This window comes from Cololabis saira, chromosome 4 (assembly GCF_033807715.1).
Source record: "Cololabis saira isolate AMF1-May2022 chromosome 4, fColSai1.1, whole genome shotgun sequence".
NCBI lineage: Eukaryota > Metazoa > Chordata > Actinopteri > Beloniformes > Belonidae > Cololabis > Cololabis saira.
Window position 1 is genome coordinate 51,650,131 of NC_084590.1, and position 14,966 is coordinate 51,665,096.

Here is a 14,966-nt window from a genome sequence, read left to right on the forward strand (position 1 = left end):
TTAATGGTTTGCATTAATGGGCGTGGCCTAACGGCTCAACAGCGCCCCCTTGAAAACTTTTCTCTGCCATAACTTTTGAATGGTTTGACATAGAGAGTTGTGGGTGGTGTCATCAGATTCTGTATTGAGTCATTGACCTTCATTGGCCTGAATTAGCCCCGCCCCTTCTTCTGATTGGTTGTCCCTATTTTCTGCCATAACTTTTGGATGGTTTGACATAGAGAGTCGTGGGTGGTGTAATTTCTGATATGCTTATGGGGGCCGGTGGCCGTGAGTGCGAGGGCCCGTTCATCGCTGCTTGCAGCTTTAATTACTATTACATTTATAATATACTTACAATTTGCACAATAATCACAATATATACCTAGGACCGATCATGAATTCCTTCTGAACCACAGCTGCTTCAGTCTCCTTTTAAAACGCCACACCTTGTTTATTGCAACTATACATGGGGGAGATGGTTCCAGTGTGTGACTGCTCTTTACATTACTGTTGTTTTCAAAGCATTGGTTCTGGGCATAGGCAGAGAAAAGTGATTAGCTAGGGCCAGTCTGGTATCATAGCTGTGTCTATTATTTGTTGGTAGAAGTTGCATAAACAATAAGCCAGGTTTGCGTAATATACAGATATTTTTCAAAAAAATAATAATTCTGCATGCTAGTCGATCCTCATCATCCAAGACAGCTCAGCATGCATGCTCTCAACATTGCTTGAATGAAAAATGGTTGGAAGATCTTATCAATACCCATCCCTATTAATTAACTATTTTGATGGTTTTCGTGTTAGTAGCTTTAACCATTTACACTTTTGATTTGACGTACTGAGATGTTTCATCTGAAGGTTTCTGGCTGTCAATAACAGCACTGAGACAGACAGCACTTTATAGAAACTGAAAAGCTTTTGTGAGTCGGCCAACAAGATGATTTAATTCTTCTTCTCTGTACTTACAGAAACATAAAGGCAAAGAGAGACCCACAAGTAATCGTTGTGATCACTGCAAGAAAGTCTTCACCACTTCATCAGGTCTGAGAAAACATAAGATGATTCACACTGGAGATAAACCGTTCAGTTGTGATCAGTGTGGAGCAGCTTTTATCACTAAAAGTAAACTAAAGATTCACCAACGTATTCACACTGGAGATAAACCGTTCACTTGTGATCAGTGTGGAGCAGCTTTTACCAGACAAGATCATCTAAAGATTCACCAACGTATTCACACTGGAGATAAACCGTTCACTTGTGATCAGTGTGGAGCAGCTTTTACCACATCAAGTGATCTAAGGACTCACCAACGTATTCACACTGGAGATAAACCGTTCACTTGTGATCAGTGTGGAGCAGCTTTTACCACATCAGGTAATCTAATGACTCACCAACGTATTCACACTGGAGATAAACCGTTCAGATGTGATCAGTGTGGAGCAGCTTTTACCCAACAAGGCAATCTAAGGACTCACCAACGTGTTCACACTGGAGATAAACCATTCACTTGTGATCAGTGTGGAGCAGCTTTTACCCAACAATGCAATCTAAGGACTCACCAACGTGTTCACACTGGAGATAAACCGTTCACTTGTGATCAGTGTGGAGCAGCTTTTACCACATCAGGTAATCTAATGACTCACCAACGTATTCACACTGGAGATAAACCGTTTAGGTGTGATCAGTGTGGAGCAGCTTTTACCACATCAGGTAATCTAATGACTCACCAACGTATTCACACGAGTGATAAACTCTAAAGATGTGATCAGTATGAAGTGTGGAATTGCAAAAAACACCTCAGCATAGCAAAAAAAGCAAAATAATCAGACAACGTCATACCTAAAACTTGAAAGACTAACATATGATGCCCCCTGGACACCTCCTGGGAAGGTGTTCCTGGCATGTCCCACCAGGAGAAGAGCCAGGACACACCGGAGGGAATGTCTTTTGGCTGACCTGGGAACGTCTCTGGATCCCTCCAGAAGAGCTGGAGGAAATGTGTGGGGTGAGGGAAGTCTGGACATCTCTGCTCAGACTGCTGCCCCCGCTAACCAGTCCCACATCAAGTGGATGAAGATGGATGGATGGACAAAATCCATATATCTGCAAAAAGCACACATTTATTGTTACACCATTCTGAGATACAGAATGTAATCTAACTATAGCATTAACTATTCCACAAATACTGCATTAGCACATCTCTAACATCTCTTCCTCCTTTCCACCCCGAGCCACTGCCACCACTGGCTGAAGTGTTGCTGCTGCAGGTTCATCCTATGATGTTTCATACGTCTTTCCATGACTTTCACACAGATTATGTAGTGGACAGGAAGTCATCACCATTCATTTCACCAGTCGGACATCACAGAAGGAAACCTGCTGAATTCATCTTCTACAACCTGTCATGGTTTCCCAGTTGGGGATAGGTTTTTTCCATGATCACTCTCCTGTTCCAGATCCTGCCACCCTCATCAGCCAGACATCTTCTCTTTCCCATCACCTGTGCTTCCCCGCCCATCTGCACACCTGGTTCCCATGATCATCAGTTTCCCTTTATATACCGGCCCATTTCCACATGCCAGTTGCCAGATTGTCTAGCGTTCATGCCTAGCTTTCCAGCATTCCTGATTCTGTCTGTTTCTGCCTGCCTGCCCGTGACTTTGTCTGATTCACGGTTTTTGGATTTTTGCCTGCCCCTTTGGATTTGTCTGCCTGATCTGCCTGTCTTCCCGGTTTTTGACTCCTGCCTACCTCTGACCTGATTAAAGCCTCTTGGACTCTGATACTCCGTTTGATGTTGTTCATTTGGGTTCTCTGTCTTTTGAGCCGTGACAGTACAATCTGGCCAAAAGTCTGAACCCAGCCAGCATGGACCCACCAGGAAAGAACGTGGATCTGTGGGAGCTCTTTTACGGTGACCAAGTGGCGTCCTACCACGGTATGTTGAAGGGGACAGGGACATGCCGCCAGCCCCAGCCTGTTGCTGTTCCCGAGGTGGTCCCGGACCCACCCCAGTCTCTTCCCTCTTTCTGGGGAACACGCCTGGCACGAAATGGGCCCAGGAGTCTCCATCTTCAGGAGAAAAGATGGCGGCGGCAGTCCCAGCCTGTTCCGGCTCCGGCGCTGGTCCTGGACGCATCACCCCCTGTTCCTGCTCCAGTGGTGGTCCTGGACGCATCGCCCCCTGCTCCTGCTCTAGCGGTGGTCCTGGATGCATTGCCCCCTGTTCCGGCTCTAGCGGTGGTCCTGGACGCATCGCCCCCTGTTCCGGCTCCGGCGGTGGTCCTGGACGCATCGCCCCCTGTTCCTGCTCCAGCGGTGGTCCTGGACGCATCGCCCCCTGTTCCTGTTCCAGCGGTGGTCCTGGACGCATCGCCCCCTGTTCCTGCTCTAGCGTTGGTCCTGGACGCATCGCCCCCTGTTCCTGCTCTAGCGGTGGTCCTGGACGCATCGCCCCCTGTTCCTGCTCCAGCGGTGGTCCTGGACGCATCGCCCCCTGTTCCTGTTCCAGCGGTGGTCCTGGACGCATCGCCCCCTGTTCCTGCTCCAGCGGTGGTCCTGGACGCATCGCCCCCTGTTCCTGTTCCTGCTCCAGCGGTGATCCTGACCCGCTTGCTACGCCCCGAGACCTCCTGACCCACCTGCTACGCCCCCAGACCTCCTGACCCGCCTGCTACGCCCCCAGACCGACCTCCTGACCCGCCTGCTACGTCCCCAGACCTCCTGACCCGCCTGCTACGTCCCCAGACCTCCTGACCCGCCTGCTATGCCCCGAGACCTCCTGACCCGCCTGCTATGCCCCCAGACCGACCTCCTGACCCGCCTGCTACGCCCCCAGACCTCCTGACCCGCCTGCTACGTCCCCAGACCTCCTGACCCACCTGCTACACCCCGAGACCTCCTGACCCGCCTGCTACACCCCGAGACCGACCTCCTGACCCGCCTGCTACGCCCCCAGACCTCCTGACCCGCCTGTTACGCCCCCAGACCTCCTGACCCGCCTGCTACGTCCCCAGACCTCCTGGTCCGCCTGCTACGCCCCCAGACCTCCTGACCCGCCTGCTACGCCCCCAGACCTCCTGACCCGCCTGCTACGCCCCCAGACCGACCTCCTGACCCGCCTGCTACGCCCGCAGACCGACCTCCTGACCCGCCTGCTACGCCCCCAGACCGACCTCCTGACCCGCCTGCTACGCCCCCAGACCGACCTCCTGACCCGCCTGCTACGCCCCGAGACCTCCTGACCCGCCTGCTACGCCCCCAGACCTCCTGACCCGCCTGCTACACCCCCAGACCTCCTGACCCGCCTGCTACGCCCCCAGACCTCCTGACCCGCCTGCTACGCCCCGAGATCTCCTGACCCGCCTGCTACACCCCCAGACCGACCTCCTGACCCGCCTGCTACGCCCCCAGACCTCCTGACCCGCCTGCTACGCCCCGAGATCTCCTGACCCGCCTGCTACGCCCCCAGACCGACCTCCTGACCCGCCTGCTACGCCCCCAGACCTCCTGACCCGCCTGCTACGCCCCCAGATCTCCTGACCCGCCTGCTACGCCCCGAGGGCGGCCTACGGAACTGTCTCGGAGGTCGGCCCGGCCCCAAGGACGGCCCCTGGAACTTTGGCCTAGTGTCGGCCTGCGACTCTGATACTCCGTTTGATGTTGTGCATTGGGGTTGTCTGTCTTTTGAGCCGTGACACGACCACTGGTGCTCGGTTGACTTTGTGCTTAAAGACTGTTCTGCTGTCAGTCGTCCAGGGTCATGGAATGGTTTCAAGAGCCAGTCCTGCAAAGGATAAGTAGAGTCTCCAAGAAGGAAATACCCAGCAGTCACTGTGTATTCCTGATGTGAGCTAGGAAGTTGTTCCTCCCACTGGCTAACTCCTGTATGTATTATATATGTAATCAACCATTTGTCCTTGAGAGCTGAACTTTCAGGATCGATTCCTTGAATGCTTTGCTAAATTTGCCCTTTTAACATTTCTTGATATTATGATGTTAAATCCACTGTTTTTGGCAATTTCTGTACATTTAATAAATTTCAGTACCCTTTAACCAAAGTCTCCATTAACACCAAACTTGGCACAATGAATTTTTTGGATTGTACTTGTCAAGCCTAACAGGTTTGAGGACGATTTGTCAAAAAACTTAATTGTACAGGAATATATCATTTTTCATATCATATTTATTAAAAAGATCATAACAGTGTTAACAGTCTGTATGGATATTTAGTAAAATTCATCAATAGCAAAAAAAAACCCTGTCAGATGTTCAAAAAGTTATTTGAACGTAGAAAGTTTCGGTCTTTCACTCACACATTAAGGCTGGTGGACGCACTTTTTCGAGGTTTTGTCCGTTGGCGACACTCACTGGTGATGCAGTGAAGTGCAGAATATGAGGAAATGACGTCAACAATAAGTTCACGACCACGTGAAGGACACGACAGTCCTGGAACTGGACCTGGACCTGGACCTGGAGCTGCAACAATCTCACAATCAACCACATGAACCTATAAAGGTCGGAGCTCAAAGATGTAACCTGTCAATCACAATGTCAGCCTTGGTTATGTTAGTAGAACCTCTTCTTTCTTCTTCCCTCTAAAGCCGATGGAGGGATCTCTGCTAACACTCCTTTATCTGCTCTCTTCTTTCTTCTTCCTCTACAGATGATGGAGGGATCTCTGCAAACACTCATTTATCTGCTCTCTTCTTTCTTCTTCCCTCTACAGCTGATGGAGGGATCTCTGCAAACACTCCTTTATCTGCTCTCTTCTTTCTTCTTCCTCTACAGCTGATCAAGGGATCTCTGCAAACACTCTTATCTATTCTCTTCTTTCTTCTTCCTCTACAGGAGATGGGGGGATCTCTGCAGACACTCCTTTATCTGCTCTCTTCTTTCTTCTTCCCTCTACAGCTGATGGAGGGATCTCTGCAAACTCTCCTTTATCTGCTCTCTTCTTTCTTCTTCCCTCTACAGGTGGAGATGGTTTGCATGACCAGGACGGATGAGTCGTGTCGAGTTAAAGCAGAACCAGTTTGTGTGGACAGACTCCGACTGGACCGTGATGATGATGAAGATGATGATGATGATGATGATGATGATGATGATGAAGATGAATATAGTTTTTGAATTCCAGAGTTTTACAAGCTTCTCATATATCCATTTATTTCATGTTAAGTCAAAAAGTGTTTATTGTCATTATATTATTGTAAAAAAAAAACAATATATCAAAATGAAGAGTACAAATTAATTGTTTTAAAGTAAATACAAATACTTAAATTTACTTAAATAATAACGCAGCTATGGGTGACAACCCATAGCTAAATAAACAAAATCAGAAATGTAACCAAAATAAAACTAAACAAAATAACCAGATGCGACTAAAAAAAGAAAATAAATAAACAGAAAGAAAAATGCTTTAAACAGCTTACCTAAGGAGGAACCGGAAAGCAAATGAATAATTAACCAAAAATAAACAAAGAAATAAACCAACAAACAAAGAAACACAACAATTGCGGTCGGGCTTCAGTCTGATGCTGCGTGGAGAGCCGCAACCAGAAACAACACAATGGCGTGGAAGACAGAGTGAAAACAGAGCGGCTGCACCAAGGCTGGAGGCCACGGATGTTTAACTTGGATGGCCGTGATGTTCAGCAATAAGCTGTGCCTCCTCAGAGCGCAGGAGGAGAGAAAAATCTGCTGCAGATTCCGCAGCTACAGCAGGACAGAGCAGAGGGCAACAGCTGTTTGCATAGGGCTACTATAGCCAACAAAGATTAATAAAAAAGAGCATGCTTACTGATAAAGAGAGCTTTAAAACTCACGATCCAGTCCCAGTCTGCAAAACAGCAGAGAGGGGACACCACACTTCCTCCAGCTGCAACCCAACTGGCACGGCCAACACTGAGAATAACAAAATCACGGCGGTTGCTACACCATAAGGTGCCATAACGTCAGTGGCGGCCTTTGGCATCAGGGGGCCCGTTTCAATATTTAATATGGGGCCCTATTTATTACTATATTTGCCAGCTATGTGTCCTGCGTCCGTGACGCATTATAAGCTGAAAGGACGCAGTAAACGCCTGCGTTGGTGTTATTAGAGTGGGCGGCAGCCGCTGCTGTAGTCGGTGCAGATGCTGGACCAAAGAAAGAGGTCACTTTCGAAAGACTACTGTTACCTTTCTTAATTTCCAGTCCCAGGGTCAGCGCCAGAGCAAATATTCAGAGGGGGCACGAGGCGGGCACAAAATCAGCCGTGTAGGAGAGCATTTTAAGGAAAAAAGTGCATTCTCACTGCTTTCCTATTAATAATCTGTCTAAAACAGCCTTTCTCAACCTTTTTTTCAGTCATGACACCTTTCAAAAGTGAATAAAATCTCACGACACCCCAGAGTAAAATATAATTAAAAACCGCACTGCATCGCTCTGACTGTAAATGCATAAGTCCCATTTATTTTGTATCAATAACTTGAACACGATAACTGCACCAGAGTAGAAGTCATCGTTCACTGCTGTGCTTGGTTGCCACGCTGATGGACAGAAACTATGGTGATTTTTAAAAGAAAGACTGCCTAAAGAGACTTTTCCAGCCGGCTTCACGCCGGCCGTTCAAAGTGAAGCATGATTTATGGTTCTGCGTTAAATCGACGCAGAGCCTACGCCGTAACGTACGCGGCGATGCGCACCGTACGTGCGAGGATATTCGGACTGGCACAGCTGATTTAGCAGAGCTCTTTAATGCAGAAACAGAGGATGAGACTTCGATGGGTTTGATTAATGTAAAAACTGAAATAAAGTACAATCAAACGCGTGTGTGTGTGTGTAGCCTGTGTGTGTGTGTGTGTGTGTGCGTGTGTGTGTGTGTGTCGACGGCGCCTTTACGCTCGGTGCGCCGTGTTTTAAATACAGAAATGACACAAAACCGAGGGTGCCTTTCCACACGGCGCCCGTATGGCCGCGTATTTAGGCTTTATATGAAATGTCAGAATAGGTAATTTTTTGACTACACCCCTGAAGCAGTCAGACGACACCCCAGGGTGCTGCGACAGACCGGTCCTATCTCCGAACCGTAGTTGGGAGAGCTGGTATTTAAATACGGTTTCTGGCTCGTTGCTGGTAACCGGCGGTTGTCTAGGAGTCCGGGGAAAGTGAAGGAAAAAAGGACGGAGGAAAAATACTGTCCGTGCAACGTCGCACATTTATTACAAACTTGTAAAGAGCAAACAAAACACGTGAGGGCCGACGACTGAAAGCTAACGGAGGACACACTGAAAAGTAACTGAACACGTGTACCGGTCTTCCACACGCGCACACCTGCATCTCCCTCTCTCTCCCTCCCTCCTGCACCCACTACGTCTCACACACACACACCCGAACACACACACCGCCTTAAAGGGGACCGGGCTGGCCGGTAACACTACTCACAGCTTTCTTTTTTATATCTGCTCATTTTCGTTTTTCAGCACCACTCTGGTATGTTTGTTTCATTTTTCTTGGATGTTAGCTGGTTAGTTTAATGGCGGGTAGTGATTTATTATTGTGTCTTCCTTGCGCATTTATTTTTTTGTCAGTCAGTTGGGGGCCCCCTGGTGGCCGGGGCACGTTTCAACTGAAACGGTTGAAACATAGGTAAGGCCGCCTATGCATAACGTTGCACAACGTTGACACACCAAGCGAACAGAACACGCCAAACAGCCGGAGCACGCCGACACAGGGCCTTTCCAGGTCAATGCCATGGAGAGAATGCGCCCTGCAGGAACGCAGTGATTAAACAGGTGATGCCAATGTACAATCAAGCACCGGTGATGCCGATTGAGTGGGGGGGGGGGAGCAGAGCAACACCCGACCTGCCACACAAAGACATAAACTGGACAATGTGCTGTATGCAGTGGGAAGGATCAACAGGAAGGAAGGGATCAATAAACTTTTTTTTTCCTTTATTTCTGAGATTTTTTGATAAAAAAATACCAAAACATATTTACAAATAATAAAAAAGCATTATCTGGGTACAGTGTTAGAGTGGCAGTGAGTGGATACATTTGAGCTCTCACACACAATCCCGGCACTGCCATGGCATCTCCCTTCTGCATTTGCCACGCGTGTATCTGTACCAGTCAACACATGAACCAGTGACATGATTGACCTTACATTTATTTATTTTTGACCTCCAAACAGTAAGTTCAACCCTTGTCCTGGAGTTGTGCCTCGGTTCAGGGTCGGGTCAGTGTCGGGTCAACCGAGCTTGAACCAGTCAGTTTATCACACCAGGCCAACGCAGAGTCAGAGCTCAGGGGGTCGTCCTCGGGACCGAGGCTTGGGCCATTGACTGTGGCAGGGACCTTGGCTTCGGGGGACAAAGAGCCCGAGGGGCCGGCTTCGGGGGGCAAAGAGTCCGAGGGGCCGGCTGAGGGCTGAGGGGGGCAAAGAGTCCGAGGTGCCGGCTGAGGGGGACAAAGTGTCCGCGGGGCCGGCTGAGGGGGGCAAAAAGTCTGAGGGGCCGGCTGAGGGGGGCAAAGAGTCTGAGGGGCTGATTGAGGGGGGCACCGGGTCCTAGGCCTGGGTGTCGGCTGAGGTGCAGGCAGAGAAACAGGGACAGGCTGAGGTGCGTCCGGTACCTCCTTGAGAACAAGAATATGGTGAGGTGCGTCCGGGACCACCACTGGAACAAGAACATGATGAGGTGCGTCCGGGACCACCACTGGAACAAGAACCTGGTGAGGTGCGTCTGGGACCACCACTGGAACAAGAACCTGGTGAGGTGCGTCTGGGACCACCACTGGAACAAGAACCTGGTGAGGTGCGTCTGGGACCACCACTGGAACAAGAACCTGGTGAGGTGCGTCTGGGACCACCACTGGAACAAGAACATGGTGAGGTGCGTCTGGGACCACCACTGGAACAAGAACATGGTGAGGTGCGTCCGGGACCACCACTGGAACAAGAACATGGTGAGGTGCGTCCTGGACCTCCACTTGAACAAGAACATGGTGAGGTGCATCCGGGACTACCACTGGAACAAGAACATGGTGAGGACAGGGTTCTCCCGGATCCCGGTCCACCGCTGTGGGTTCCCTGGCTGCCTCTTCCAGTAGCCGTGGGGGCCCGCAGGTCCCCTCGGCCGCCGCTGGGAGGGGGAAGGCCTCGCTGGGAGGGGCGGGGCCTTGCTGGGTGGGGTTTCCTCCCGCCCTCTTTCCACCCTTCTTGGGGTTGCGGGTGGCCTGGGTTCCGGGTTCTTCCTTGTCGGCCTTTGGTCTATCGGGTGGCGGGGTGCCACATCCGGAAACCTCCCAGAAAGTGGTTTAGAGCAAGTTTCGGAGCATTTAAAACACAGTGAAATAGGTTTGTAGTAAAGTGTAAAGAAAATGTGTCAGGACAATAAAACACACTGGGAAATTGTTCATAATAAGGTGTTTTTGGACAGTTTGTGAGGTCCTGCACACACAGGCTGATAGCTGGTTTCTCAGCCCTGGAAGGTGCTGGAGAGGTGAAACAACCATGGATGAGCGTCTTTGGGGTCCCAGAGACCCCGCTGGAGGTCCTCTAAAATTCATAACAACCGGGCCGAGGACCGGGACTTTCAGCCGACCGAGTCCGAGAAAGGTGCACCGTTATCGGATACTTGTTCGCCGATCACCGGTCCTCGGCTGGAAGTCCCGACCCGAGCGATTTAACGGACAAGACTCGGGAAAAACGACGCCATTCTACCCTCCAGAATATTCTAAACTCTCTCCTGGTGGTCTCGGACTCGTATTATGAACCGTGAGGGAGCACCACGTGGGTCCTTCAGAACAAACATGGAGGCGGACCACGAACAGAGAAAAGTACTAAGTGCCACGTCCGAGAAAGTTCTTCCAGAAAGTGGTTTAGAGCACGTTTTGGAGCATTTGGAACACAATGAAATAGGTTTGTAATAACGTGTAAAGAAAGTTTTTTAGGCTATATCTGGGGAACCGTGAGGTCCTGGAAGCCTATACCCCATATTTAACATCATCCTATATGTGCCTATACTTGTATAAAGTTTGGTGTAAATCGGAGTATCTTTGACATTTTTCCTCCAGGGACGAGGGGGCACCTGTCAGCCAGCGAGGCCGAGGACGGCGCACCATTCCCGGACACAAATCCGCCGAAGACCCCTGTGTTCGGCCGGTGAGCTGGGTATTTGAGCATGGGGTCCAGGGGGTCTTTGGGACGGTGGAGGAGGCCGAGAGACCCCAGACCAGCTGGACCAGAGGCTCGCGGGGAGGCCCGCCAGGATCGCGGTTCTTATATCCACTGCCAAGTGGCGCTGAGACCGCGGGGGTCGTCCCCGGAGGCAGACAGACCCAGAACCGGACCGAGAGATCCCGGAAACGGAGGACCGGGAGAAAAGGAGGCTGGCGGGGAGGAGAGCCGAGCTGATCTGGGGCTTAGATCGGGGGTCGTCCCCGGAGCCAACCTCCAGGCCCGAGAGGCAGCAGCACACACCCACGAACCACACCACCATTCCCGGAACAAACTAATAATAATAATAATAATAATAATAATGACTTGGATTTATATAGCGCCCTTCTAGGCACCCAGAGCGCTTTACAGAAATCATTATTCATTCATACACATTCTCTCCAGTGGTGGTAGCTACATTGTAGCCACAGCTACCTGTGGGGCAGACTGACAGAAGCGTGGCTGCCATATCGCGCCTAACGGCCCCTCCGACCACCACCAACATTCATACACATTCACACGGGGCAAGGTGGGTACGGTGTCTTACCCAAGGACACTACGACAGCAAACTGGGATAGAGTGGGATTCGAACCGCCGACCTTCCGATCATTGGACGACCCGCTCTACCACCTGAGCTACTGCCGCCCCGAACTCCGTCCTGCCAGCCTCCTGCATTCCAGCCTGTCTCTGTGTCGTTTAATAAATAGTAATAGGTAATGGTAATAGTATTTTACCTCTTTTCTTATCATTTTATTTCATTTTATTTGTTATTTACTGTTTAATTGTGTCTTACCGCTTTTAATGTTGATGTAAAGCACTTTGAATTACCTTGTGTTGAATTGTGCTGTACAAATAAACTTGCCTTGCCTTACATGCTAACCACCTGCTGAAAGTCACGTGAACATCCAAACATCCAGTCTGCATATTTGTGTTTTCAGATTTATTACATTCTTTGTCTATTATTGTGTCGTGTGATGAAAATCAGATCTCTTCTGATTGCAGTTACTGCAGAAACCCAGTTAATTCCTAGATATTCAAATTACACGTGGAAAAACATTAGAACTTTGACAACAACACGTCTGGATTATCTGCAGACCCTCTGATTCAATTATTGGGATTTTTAATGAAGTTTCAAACTATATGATCTTGGGCTGGCTCTGCAAATATAGTCCAGGACCAACGGGAGATTGTTTGAAATCTACTCACTATATTTCAGAGTTAACTTACACAATGTTTTTCTATAAATGAAATGTTTCGTGTTCGTGAAATAACACACAAAGATTCACTCAAGAGCATGGCCAGAGTGTTGGCTTTTTATGATGATGTTTCGTATTTCATGAACAAACTTTATTTCCACGGATCTCTTCACTCTCTCTCTTCATCAGTGACGCAGAGAGAAACTTTAAAAACCTGATGAAGCTGAAAACACGACAACAACAAAAGGAAAATGGAAACATGTAATTAAAAAGAAAACACCGGGGGAGTCATGTGACTCGGTGGACGAGACGGCTGCTTTGCTGAGCAGCTCCGCCGCGGCAGCGCAGACATTTATCCGTCAGTACATTAGTAGTAGAAACCTCCTCCGTACTACTTTGGACGAAGCGCTTGAGGAACAATGTGGAACAAAACTCAAGTTGAAATTAAAGCGGCAAGCAGCGATGAACGGGCCCTCGCAGTCATGGCCACCGCCCTCCATAAGCATATCAGAAATGACACCACCCACGACTTCCTATGTCAAACCATCCAAAAGTTACAGCAGAAAATAGGGACAACCAATCAAAAGAAGGGGCGGGGCTAATTCAGGCCAATGAAAGTGAAGGACTCAATACCGAGTCCGATGACACAACCCAAATCATTATCACCCATTCAAAAGTTATGGTAAAGAAAAGTATTCTAGGAGGCGCTGTTGAGCCATTAGGCCACGCCCATTAATGCAAACCATGAAATATCAAATGTATCGCCAGGCCTGGCTTGCATGCAAAATTTGGTGACTTTTGGTGAAACTATCAAATATCGACCAATCAGATGAAGATAATCGTCGCCACGGTAACGCTCTTGACTAAGAAAAGTAATGCGCATTGTCACAGCATCGAGACGCACATTTTGATGTATAACACACCATACAATTCGGGCCGCATTAATGGCCGAAGTAATGGCCTACATTTTGCCAAAATTACTGACTTCCTTTTGGATTTGGGCCATGGTGCCGGGAGACTTTTCTTTAAGTGGCGACATGATACAGGTGTGTACCAATTTTCGTGCATGTACGTCAAACCATATTGTGGGGCTTACGACTTTGGGCTTACGTGACTTTTGGGGCACGTTTAGGGGGAAAAAAGGCCCTCCTTTCATCGAAAGAAAGAAAGAAAGAAAGAAAGAAAGAAAGAAAAATTCCTACAGATACAATAGGGCCTTCGCACTGTAAGTGCTCAGGCCCTAATTAAAGGCTACATTTTGATGTATTGTTTTTTTTTTACAATAATATAATGACAATAAACACTTTTTGACTTAACATGAAATAAATGGATATATGAGAAGCTTGTAAAACTCTGGAATTCAGAAACTATGTACATCTCCTTCATCATCATCATCTCCTTCATCTTCATCATCATCATCATCATCATCATCATCATCATCATCATCATCATCATCACGGTCCAGTCAGAGTCTGTCCACACAAACTGGTTCTGCTTTAACTCGACACGACTCATCCGTCCTGGTCATGCAAACCATCTCCACCTGTAGAGGGAAGAAGAAAGAAGAGAGCAGATAAAGGAGTGTTTGCAGAGATCCCTTCATCAGCTGTAGAGAAAGAAGAAAGAAGAGAGCAGATAAAGGAGTGTTAGCAGAGATCCCTCCATCAGCTGTAGAGGAAGAAGAAAGCATATAAATGAGTGTTTGCAGAGATCCCTCCATCAGCTGTAGAGGGAAGAAGAAAGAAGAGAGGAGATGAAAGAGTGTTTGCAGAGATCCCTCCATCAGCTGTAGAGGGAAGAAGAAAGAAGAGAGCAGATAAAGGAGTGTTTGCAGAGATACCAACCATCAGCTGTAGAGGGAAGAAGAAAGAAGAGAGCAGATAAAGGAGTGTTTGCAGAGATACCAACCATCAGCTATAGAGGGAAGAAGAAAGAAGAGAGCAGATAAAGAAGTGTTTGCAGATGTCCCTCCATCAGCTGTAGAGGGAAGAAGAAAGAAGAGGTTCTACTAACAGAACCAAGGCTGACATTGTGATTGACAGGTTACATCTTTGAGCTCCGACCTTTATATGTTCATGTGGTTGATTGTGAGATTGTTGCAGCTCCAGATCCAGGTCCAGATCCAGGTTCAGGTCCAGGTCCTGGTCCAGGTCCAGGTCCAGGTCCAGGACTGTCGTGTCCTTCACGTGGTCGTGAACTTATTTTTGACGCTACGTTTCCTCATATTCTGCACTTCACTGCATCACCAGTGAGTGTCGCCAACGGACAAAACCTCAGAAATGTGCGCACGCCAGACATGATGTGAAGGACCAAAACTTTCTACGTTCAAATCACTTTTTTTAACATCTGACGGGGTTTTTGTTTCTAATGATACATTTTACTAAATACCCATACGGACTGTTAACACTGGTATTGTTTTTTTTAATAAATATGATATAAAAATGATATATTCCTGTATAACCTGTTAGGCTTGACAAGTACAATCCAAAAAATTCATTGTGCCAAGTTTGGTGTTAATGGAGACTTCAGGTAAAAGGGTACTGAAATTTATTAAATGTAAAAAAAATGGCCAAAAACAGTGGATTTAAC

The 14,966-nt window shown here is 48.4% G+C and overlaps 1 protein-coding gene across 1 annotated transcript in view; it reads left to right on the forward strand.

The window, feature by feature from the left end:
• The window catches only part of LOC133442608 (zinc finger protein 160-like), a 137,424-nt gene that overhangs the window by 26,456 nt on the left and 96,002 nt on the right, over positions 1–14,966 (forward strand). The gene's annotated exons all lie outside the window — the stretch shown is intronic.